Source organism: Eulemur rufifrons, chromosome 15 (genome assembly GCF_041146395.1).
Source record: "Eulemur rufifrons isolate Redbay chromosome 15, OSU_ERuf_1, whole genome shotgun sequence".
NCBI lineage: Eukaryota > Metazoa > Chordata > Mammalia > Primates > Lemuridae > Eulemur > Eulemur rufifrons.
The window spans coordinates 32500890-32512542 of NC_090997.1; positions in this window are offsets into that span (position 1 = coordinate 32500890).

Consider the following 11653-nt stretch of genomic DNA (forward strand, 5'->3'; position numbering starts at 1 on the left):
ACTTTTGAATATCAAAGTTTTATTTTTAAAGGTGGATTTGAATTTTGGTTACTTCCAAAAGTTCCTATAGTCAATTCTTGTGCCTATAGTGGACAATCAAGCTTGGGTAAATCTTTTTCAGTGACATCACACACACACACACACACACACACACACAGACACACATATGTGCATACATGTACACACAAGTATATATGCACTGTCTGACTATAATGAGACAGATTTGTATGTCTTTCAAATTTTTTCTAAAGGTATTTCCAAAAATGTTTTGAGCTTCAGCAGCACTTGCCTATCCTGCCCAGGATGCCTAGTTGGAAGATCAGAATTCAATTGCATACGTATATTCTGGTTTGTGGAGAAAAAGTCAATCTTATGCCTATTGTTACACCTATAGCTTACCTTGAAGACCATTTTGAGTTCACATTAATGGTGCCACGAAAGACTCAAGGGCCACAGTTACTATATGTGGGTTTATCATAGCTAATTAGCCTTCATTATCGAAGTCAAGTTACAGTTGAGCAATTGGGGATGATGTCATGATACAATATAAATAAGAAAAGAATGAATCTCTCTGCTTTTGCATAAAAGTATCATATTTTATTTTTTTCCTGTGGCTGCTGTGTATTTAAGTAAGAATGGGGTCATTAAGTTCAATGCACCCTCAAGGAGAGGGGAATTAAGGTCCACTTCTTGAAGGAAGAAGTATACAAAATGTTTAAATGCACTTTTAATCACTACAGGCAGTGATAGGGGTGTCAGGAACTGGCCAACTTTTTCATGGCTCACTAATGTAGAGTTGAAAGTGGCTTTCTGTGTCCCTGCACCCTAAAACTCCAAGGTCATAGGTAGACTGGTGGCAGTATCTCTAGAGGCTGGCCTACAGAGATGAGTATGAAGTCCTGTATTCTTTATGTAGCCCAGGCTGGTATCGACCTCTGGGCTCAAGGGATCCTCCTGCCTCAGCTTCCTGAGTAGCTGGGACTACAGGCACATCCCATCGGTCCCAACTCTATTTTATTTTTGTGAATGATGCCTAAGGGAGTGTTTGAATGAAAAAGAGGAAACTTCCCTAGTGCTGTGCTGTCCAGTGAGGTGGCAGGGTACTCTCATTCCCAGGGACACATCTTCCTGTGTCATTTCTGAATGCATCTTTTTTTATATTATTCCGTTGCCCTCCAAAATCTAGCTGCTAATTTCTAGCCTTAAACACTCACAATTGCCAGTTAATCAAGTTAAATCCTTGGTTAAAGAGAAGCTACTTTATCTTAGAGTCTGACTGAAAATAAATCTGTATTTCAATAATACAGACTGTCACATTGAATAGAAATAGCACTTTTTAAAATGCCTTCTTCAAAGTAGTAGCTTAAGTCTAGTGGTCTAAGTTTCAGTGGTGAAATTTAGGATGACTTACTTGGCAGTGGCTTCTGGAGAGCAATTCCATTGTGGGTTAAATGGGAATAACAAGACCTTCCTGACCTACCTAAAAGGTTTAATATAGGGTTCATTAGAGGTAAGAAATGAGTTAAATATAAAGTGCTACAAAATCTGCAAATGGTGGCTTGGAAAGGACTTTAGAATTCCAAACTCTTCATTTTAAATATAGAAAGTGGGACCTAGAAAAGTGTCAAGAAGACCACACGCAAGTGGCAGGAATTTCCTGAACTGGCAGTATTGATGAATGTCAACGCAACTTTCACATTTTCACTTTTCTAGCTGGAAGTAGCTGTGGGACATCAAGAATCTTCTTAGCCTACACACAGATGTTCTACAAAGTCATTGTCATTAAATTCACTTATAAAAATTAGAATAGCCCTTAATTTTTAAAAACTAAGGTCATCATAAAAGAGAATTGCCATGATTTTCTTACCTTCAGAAAAGAACTTCAGTCTTTGTACAATCCTTGTGCTGTTCTTTGATCCATTTTCTAAGTTCATCCCTGAAATTTTTAAAAAATGTTTACATTGTGCTGCTTTAACTATACTTCTACTCTAGTGGAGTGTAGGCATTGTTGTTACCATGCCTTGACATGTGGCATTTTCTCATACAGACTGCGTGGATTGGGAATGATTGAATTTTTCTGCTAAGCAATGTCTTTAAATCAATTCTACTCCTTTGTTTGTGTTCTCATTCCCATGAGTACTTCCGGTTATATCACATTTTTCTCTGACATGGAAATCAGCGACTGCACATGCTATGGCCAAAGGTAAAGCATCACAATAATGAAGAAGCTTACATGAAAGGAAAATTGATGAATGCAGCGGCATGTTTTTGTGATTAAATCAAAGGCAGATTCAAGGATTCTGGCAATCCTGCCTGGCAATCCAACCCTATTAACTGTTTTCCCAATCCTGATATAGCACAAGGTAATAGACAACGACAGGAAAGGGGGAAAATCAGACACAAAATCGAGTATATTGCTGTCAGATGGTTACCAAAACAAATTGCCCAGCGTCTTCCAGAGTTTTCATATTTCTAGAACTTATTTCTGCAATCAAACTTATTTTCAAAGACAGATAGTAAAACAGTTTTCAGTATCTAGAGAGTGGGAAAACATTAACTAAGTTGTTTGTAAGAGCCAGTCAGAAGGTCATCTCTCTTTGCCACTTGCAACTTGTCTGTTACTCTGCACACACACACCTTCTAAAGTCAGCATCCCAAACCGACGGATTATTCTGGGATTGTATGAAATCCCTACCTTTTATTTATTTAAATAATAATGATGTTGAAGTTAATAAATATAATAGCTAATCAAAGCTATGATTTATTAGATGCCATAAATGTGACACTATTTTTATTTTATTGTAATTTCTAATTCTCACATGTGTATTTGGTGAGAATATTTCCATTTTATAATAAGAAAACTGAGGTTCTTGTTTGTTGAGTACTTTGCCTAAAGTTATATAAGTAGTGAGGTTTGGAGCTTGGGCTGGTCAGACCCTGAATCCCATGCTATTTCCACTCTTCTATAACTTCTCTTTATTATTTATATCCTCCATAGATTTGTGAGGATATCACAGCATGCAACTTTTTTTGACTTTTATTTCCAATATTGTCTCAACACAGTCAGATAATTAACACAGCAATGCAAAGCCAGCAAATTTTCATTATTAAGGCAGAGGCAGTAAAAAGAATGTGGGATTTAGATTCAAATGACCTGGCCCTGCCATTATCAGCCATGAAACTTTAGCCAAATCACTTAATTCCATTGAACCTCAGTTTTTATAATCTTTAAAAACAATGTGTTATCAACGAGTTGTGTGATGATTAAATAAGGTACTATTAACCAAGGAGTTTTTGCAAATTTAAAAACTCTTTGCAAATATGGGTTATTAGTATTAATCGGGAGACTGTTCAGTGAGTCTGTTTGTCAAAGCAAATCATCAATAAGATCGATTATGTCATGCGGGAGACTCAGAGATGTTTCCAGCTGAGACCAAATGAAATGGCTAAATACTCACAGTCAGAATGTACTCTTTTGGTCTCACTCCCAAGACAGGGACACACTATTTTTTTTTTAAACATCTTTAGCAATTTCATCAGTGTGCCTGTAGAGTCCAGTAACTATTCACTGAGAGAAAGGGAATCACACAATGAGGTTATTATGCTTGTTGCCCATATCAACAGAGAGAGGCTGGGCACATGCTGAGACATCATGAGAACAGCTGCTGTGAAGAGGAGTAGACTAGGGCTACACAGGTGGCAGGAGAGGGGCCCTGGAGAGACACATGGAATTAAGACTTGACCAACTTGGCAATGCTGCTAATTGACAGATGCTGGGGGACAGCTCAGCAGGTAACAAAAATGGAGTTGTGTTTCTGGAGTCAAGGCACCTGGAGGAGTGTAAGTTCAGAGGGGACACCGCAAAAGTACCTAAATAACCAGCCAAAGGCAAGGGTTCTAGGTGCCCGTGATGGGCAATACCTTGCTCAAACCATAGCTTTTTTACAGCAATATAGTCATACCCTCACCTGTTTTATTATTTTCAAAATGTATTTGGGGGGATGAAGAATAAAAATAATAGGTGGTATGATCAAAGTCCTTTTTTAAAATAGTAAATTTTATTGTGCATTTTAAAGTATATGACTTGATGTTATGTGATACATATAGATGGTAAAAAGGTTACTATAGTGAAGCAAACCAATTTTTTGTGTTTGTGGCAAAAGAAGCTAAAATCTACTCATTTAGCATGAATCCCATATAATTTTTATCACGTATAGTTCTCATGTTGTACATTGGATCTCTCTTCATCCTTCATATCTGCTACTTCGTATCCTTTGATCTACATCTCTCCATTTCTTTCCTTCTGCAGCCCTGGAAACCACTATTTTGTTCTCTATCTCTGTATATTTGAACCTGATAAAAAAGATTCCACATATAAGTGAGATCATGCTATATTTTTCTTTCTGTGTCTGGCTTACTTCACTTATTAATAGTAGAATGTCCTCCAGGCTTATCCATGTTGTGGTAAATGACAAGGTCTCATTCCTTTTTGCAGCTGAATAATATTCCATTGTACATATGTGCCAGAGTTTCTTCATCCATTCATCCATCAATGGAAACTTAGGTTGTTTCCATATCTTGGCTATTGTCAATAATGCTGCAATGAACATGAGAGAGCAGATGTCTTTATGAGGTGGTGATTTCATTTCCTTTACGTATATGCCAGAAGAGAGATTGCTGAGTCATGTGGTAGTTCTATATTTAATTTTTAAAGAAACCTCCATATTGTTTTCTTTAATTGCTGTACCAATATACATTTCCACCCTTTTCTCCACATCCCACAAAAAACATTTGCTATCCTTTGACTTTTTGATAAAAACCATCTTAACAAGTGAGAGGTGGTATCTCATAGTGGTTTTGATTTACATTTTCATGATGATTAATGATGCTGAACACCTTTTCATATACTGGTTGGCCCTTTTTATGTCTTTTAAAAGAAATGTCTATTCAAGTCTTTTGCCCATTTTTTAATTGGGTTGTTTTCCCACTATTGGGTTGTATGAGTTCTATAGAAATTTTTGTTACTAACCCTTTATCAGATACATGGTTTGCAAAATATTTTTTCCCAAACCATAAGCTGCCATTTTATTTTGTTGATTGTTTCCTTTGATGTGTAGAAGCTTTTTAGTTTGATGTAATCCCATTTATTTATTTTTGCTTTTGTGGCCTGAGCTTTTGGTGTGATATCCCCAAAATCATTGTGAATTATGAAAAGGATTTGTTCTGTAAAATTTGAATTCAGTCGAAGGCCACATGTGGCCCTGAGGCCACAGATTTTCCACCCATGGAAGGGCCCAATTTCATTCTTTTGCATGTGGACACATTCAAATCACAGCAGGTATGAATTTTAGGATTTTTTCCTATTTCAATGAAGAGTGTCTTTGGGATTTTGATAGGAATTGCATTGAATCTGTATATTGCTTTGGGTAGTATAAACATTTTAACAATATTAATTCTTCTAATTCATAAGTATGGATACCTTTCCATTTATTTGTATCTTCTTCAATTTCTTTTATCAATGTTTTATAGTTTTCAGTGTATGGATCTTCCCCATCTGTCATTAATTTCTTCATAGGTATTTTATTTTTTTGATACTATCATAAATAGGATTTTTTTCTTGATTACTTTTTCAGTTAGGTCATTATTTGTGTGTAAAATGCTAATGATTTTTGTATGTTGATTTTGTATCTTGCAACTTTACTGAATTCATTTATTATTTCATTCAGAGTTTTTTTTTTTGGTGTGGAATCTTTGGGGTTTTCAACACATAGAATGATGTCATATGCAAATAGAAATAATTTTACTTCTTCCTTTCCAGTTTGGATGCTTTTTTTGGTCTGATTGCTCTTGCTAGTACTTCCCGTACTAGTTGAATAGAAGGGTTGAGAGTGGGCCTCCTTGCCTCTTACCAGATCTTAGTGAAAAGGCTTTCGGTTTTTTCCTAAATGATGTTAGCTGTAGGTTTTCCTATGATGTTAGCTGTGGGTTTTTCATAAATGATCTTTATTACTTTGAGAAACTTTCTTTCTAAACCTAAACTGTTGAGAGTTTTTATCAAGAAAGGATATTGGATGTGTTGAATGCTTTTTCCATGTCAATTGAGATGATCATGTGGTTTTTATCTTCCATTCAGTTAATGTGACGTATCACACGGATTGATTTGTGTACGTTAAGCCAGCTTCACATGACAGGAATAAATTCCACTTGGTCATCTTGTATAATCTTCTTGATGTGTTGTTGGATTCAGTTTGATAATATTTTATTGAGGATTTTTGCATTAATATTCATCACATTAATTGGCCTATAGTTTTTTCCTTATGATATCTTTGTCTCACTTAAGTATCAAAGTGATGCTGCTCTCATAAAATGTGTTTGGAAGTATTCTCTCTAGCTCTATTTTTAGGAAGAATTTAAGAAGTATTAATAGTAATTCATTGAATGTTTGGTAGATTCTAGCTGTGAAGCCATCTGGTCTTAGGGTTTTCTTTATTGGGAGTTTTTTTTTATTACTTCTTCAATCTCTTTTATTTGTTATTGATCTGTTCAGGTTTTCTATTTCTTCTTGACTCAATCTTGGCAGGTTGTATTTTTCTAGGAATTTATGTATTTCCTCTGGATTATCCAAATTTTTGGCATATAATTGTTCATGATAATCCCTTCTGATCTTTCCCCATCCCTGAGACATCTCTTGTAATTTCTTCACTTTCATTTTTAATTTTATTTATTTGAATATTCTATTTTTCATAGTTAAACCCATAGATTAGCTAAGGGTTTGTTAGTTTTGTTTATTTTTTCAAAGAAACAATTCTTCATTTTACTTATTTTTTCTTATGGCTTTTGTGTTCTATATTTGATTTATTTCTGTTCTACATTTTTATTATTTCCTCCCTTCTGCTAATTTTGGGTTTAGTTTGTTTCTTTTCTTAATTCATTGTGGTGTAATGTTAGGCTATTTATTTGAGATCTTCTTTTTTAATGTAGACATTTATTGCTATAAACTTCCTTCTTAGAACTGCTTTTGCTGCACCCCATAGGCTTGGGTATGTTGTGCTTCCATTGCTTTTTTTCAATCAAGAAATTTAATTTCCTTTTGGATTTCTTCTTTCACTCATTAGTTGTTCAGGACCATATTGTTCAATTTCTATATATTTGTAAATTTTCCAAGATTTTTTTCTATTATTGATTCCTAGTTTTATACCACTGTGGTCTGAAATGATACTAGATATGATTTCAATCTTTTTAAATTTGTCAAGACTTATTTTGTGGCCTAACATATGGTCTGTCCTAGAGAATGTTCTATGTGTAGTGGGAAAAATGTGCATTCTGTTGCTGCTGGATGGCAAGTTCTATATATGTTTGTTAGATCCATTTGATCAAAAGTGCAATTTAAGTCCAGTCTTTCCTTATTAATTTTCTGTCTGGTTGATCTACCTATTGTTGAAAATGGGGCACTGAAGTCCCCTGATATTATTGTATTGCTATCTATATTTCCCTTTATGTTCATTAATATTTGCTTTATGTATTTAAATGTTCCAATGTTAGGTGCATATATATTTACCATGGTTATGTCCTCTTGATTGACTCCTTTATCATTTATGAATGACCTTATTTGTCTCTTGCAACAGTTTTTGACATGAATTCTATTTTATTGGAGATAAGTATAGCTCTGCTCTCTTTTGGTTACCAGTTGCCTGAACTTTCTTCTTCCACTTTTAGCCTATGTGTTTCCTTAAATCTTAAATGGGTCACTTGCAGGCAGCATATAGTTGGGTCTTGTTTTTTATTTTTGTAATCTATTCAACTATTTTGTGTCTTTTGATTGGAGAATTTAATCCATTAACATTCAAGGTTATTATTGATAGGTAAAGACTTACAACTACCATTGTTCAATGAATACATTTTCTGGTTGTTTTGTAGTTCCTTTGTTTCTTTGTTCCTCTCTTGCTGTCTATCTTTGTGATTTGATAATTTTTTATAATGTTAAGCTTTGATTTGTTTCTTTTTATTATTTGTATGTTTGCTGTAGTTCTTTGTTTTGTGGTTACCTTGAGGCTTATGTAAAATATCTTATAGTTATAATCTACTATTTTAAGGTGATGACAACTTAACTTCTGTTACATATAAAAGCTCTGGAATTTTACCCTCTCCCCAATAATTTGTTTTTGATGTCATAATTTACATCGGTTTATATTGTGTATTATTTAACAACTTACTGTATGTTTAACTATTTTTGAATTTTTTACTTTTAATCATCATACTAGAAATATGTATGATTTACATACCACCATTACAGTATTGGAGTATTATGGATTTTACCATGTATTTACCTGTACCAGTGAGTTGTATGCTTTAATATGTATTCATGATTATAAAATAATTGTCCTTTTGTTTCTGCTTGAAAAACTCCCTTAAGCATTTCTTATAAGGCAGATCTAGTGGAAATGAACTCTCTCAGTTTTTGCTTGTCTGCAAAAAAAATTTATTTCTCCTTCATTTCTGAAGGACAGCTTTGCTGGCTATGGTATTCCTGACTGGCAGTTTTTTTCTTTCAGCACTTTGGATATGTCATTCCATTTTCTCCTGGCCTGCAAAGTTTCTGCTGAGAAATTTGCTGATATTCTAATGGATCTCCCTTTTACGTGACTTGACACTTTTCTCTTGCTGCTTTTAAAATTCCCTCTTTTTCTTTGGCTTTTGAACTTTTATTATAGAGTAACTTGAAGAAGATCTCTTTGGGTTGAATCTATTTGGAGACTTTGAGCTTCATGGATCTGGATGTTCATATCACTCCATATCTCTTTGTGGATCTGAATGTCCATATCTCTCCCATGTTTTCAGTAATTATTTCATTAAATAAGTTTTATGTCCCTTTATTTCTTCTTCTGGGACTCCTATATGCAAATATTTGTTTGCTTAATTGTATCTTATAAGTTCCATAGGCTGTCTTCATTCTTTTTTATTCTTTTTTATTTTTTTTCTCTGATTTAATAATTTAAAAAGATCTATTTTCAAATTAACACATTCTTTATTCTGCTCCATCTAGTCTGCTATTGAAGCTTTCAAATAACTGTATATTTAAATTTCATTCATTGAATTCTTCAGCTTCAAGATTTCTGTTTGGTTCTCTTTTATGAAATCTATCTCTTTGTTGAGTTTCTAAGTCATATCATGAATTATTTTTCTGATTTCATTGAATTGTCTATTTTTATTCTCTTGCATCTCACTTATTTTTCTTAAGATCATTATTTTCAATTCCTTTTTAGGAAATTCATAAATTTTCTTTTCATTGGGGTAAGTTACAGGATAATAATTGTATTCCTTTGGTGGTATCATGCTTCCTTGCTTTTTCATGTCTCTTGTGTCCTTGTGTTGATGTCTGTACATTTGGTGGTGTAGTCACTTCTTCCGAACTTTACAGAGTGGCTATTGTAGAAGTCTTTCACCTGCAGATGGGCCTGAGGGTGCTGGTTGGGCAGGGTGTGGTGCCTTTGGTTTTTGTAGGCACAGTGGTATAGTCTCATGCAGCCTCTTCAGTTGTGATCAATGTTAGTCATGACTGTGAGTCCCTCACTGGTCTAGGCTGCAGGAGGTTGTGGCAGTGGCAGTATATGGGTTATTAGGGCAAGGGCTTTAGGAATCCTCCTTTTCTTGTTTTCTTCATAGCGGGGAGCCTTAGCTGAGAGGATCTCTCTTTGTGTTGGGTCTGACATGGCTTACAGGCAGCCACAGCAATACTGGGATCCAAGTGCTCAGAGCAGCTATGGAGCCGTGTTCCTGGGCTCAGAGTCTTGCGAAATTGCTGTAGCACCTGGGACTTGAGGTGCAGGTTCACTTTCCAAGGTATATGTGGGTGCAGTTTTCCAGTGGAACCAGGACCTGTTGCTCCAAGGCACATCCCAGCAGCTTGGGCCCAGGGAACTGGGAGGTAGCTGTGTTTCTGGCCTGGGGGGCTGGGGGCAGGGAACAATACTGGCATGGCTCCAGGGAAGTAGAAGTGGTTCAGAACCTTGGGCCCTGGGGAGTAGGGCACAGCTGCAATATGGGATCCACAACCATCAGGGCACAATGGCAGCTCGAGCTCTGAGAGAAGAGGTACTATGTATCCCAGGTACAATGACTCTGGACCCTGGGATGATGGGACATGGCAGTAGCTTAGGCTCTGTGAGGCCAGGTACAGCAGCAGCAAGGACCTAGGAATGGCAAAATGCTGTTATGGCTTGGTCCCAGTGAAAAGACAGCAGAGTAGCAATGACTCATCAAAGAGATTGTGTGTCTCAGCAGCTTGGATTCTGGGGGACTAGTCCAGTTACAGGTAGGTGAGACACTGTGGCTGTTCAGCCTGGAGAGTGGGGTGGCACAGCTCAGCCAAGGCTCTGATTCCCTAAGATGTAAGGCACTATGTCTGTTCAGCCCCAGAAATTATAGCTACAAGAGTCAGTGGAGCATCTGGACCCCTGGGGAGTGAGGTGCCATGCCAGCTGAGGTCCTGGGATGTGCAAATGCTCTGGTGTGTAGGAGACCTGAGGTCCTCAGGGGGCAGGGTACAGCATCTGCTGTGGGACTAGGTACTCAACTGTTCTAGTGTTCAGGAGGCAAGACGTCCCCAGGGGGCAGGGTGCTGCTTCAGCTGTGGCTCTAGGGGCACAACTGCTTTGGTAGTTCAAGGTTCTGGATCCCTAGAGGCAGGGCACCACTTCACTTTGGCCCTACAGGGAGTTGCACCAGCAACTAGGATGGGTGGGATGGAGCAGCTCTGCAGTAGCTTGGTCCTGGGGGTTTGGGCATCACAGTAGCTCTGTTCAGGGATGGTGAATAACTGGGTGTGTGTGGTGCAATGGCAGCTGAGCCTCAAGTCTGGAGTGATACAACAACTATCACCAAACTGAACTTGTGTCTGTTCACCCAACACAGCAAAGCCAAACATTGATATTGAGATTTGCAGTGTGAGCAAAAGGCATTTATTGCATGGTACCAGGCAAGGAGAATGGGCAGCTAATGTTTATGATCCAAACTCCCTGATGACTTACAAGACAGGGTTTCTAAAGGCAGGGGTACATTTCAGGAAGGCAGAAGTTGTAGGCAAAAGTGTAAATCAATACATGGAGGTTATACATTGGTTTGGCCAAAAAGGTAGGATATCTTGAAGTTGGGGCTTACAGGTCATAGGTGGACTCAGACAGTCTTTGATCATCAATTGTTTAAGGAAGCAAGGCCTTGGCTAAAACTTGGGGTCAGCAGTAAGGAATGTTAAGATAGGTCCTTCTCCAGGCTCTTCAGGAAGAAATTTAGAAAAAAAATAACGGTCAGAGTTCAGTTATTAGTTTTCCCTTATCTGCATTTTCCACCTGGTGGCAGTTTCTGAAAAACAACGTAAGAAGGTATATTTAAGATGTTATCTTTTAGTTTCTATAGGGAACCAAAGCACCTTGTAACACTGGCTTGCTTGGGAGGCTATTGTTACTATCTTCTTACTTATCAGGTTGCTTATTTACTTTTCAAGGATAGCTAGATGCCTGGAATTTCCCTTGAGGGGACTCAAGATTTTTCCTTATTTTCATGCTTGAGGGGCCTAGCAGGCCCTTAAGCAGGGTCCCTGCTCCATCTCATGGCTACTCCCCCTGGAGTAGGACTCCCCTTAGCAGGGGCTCCAGTT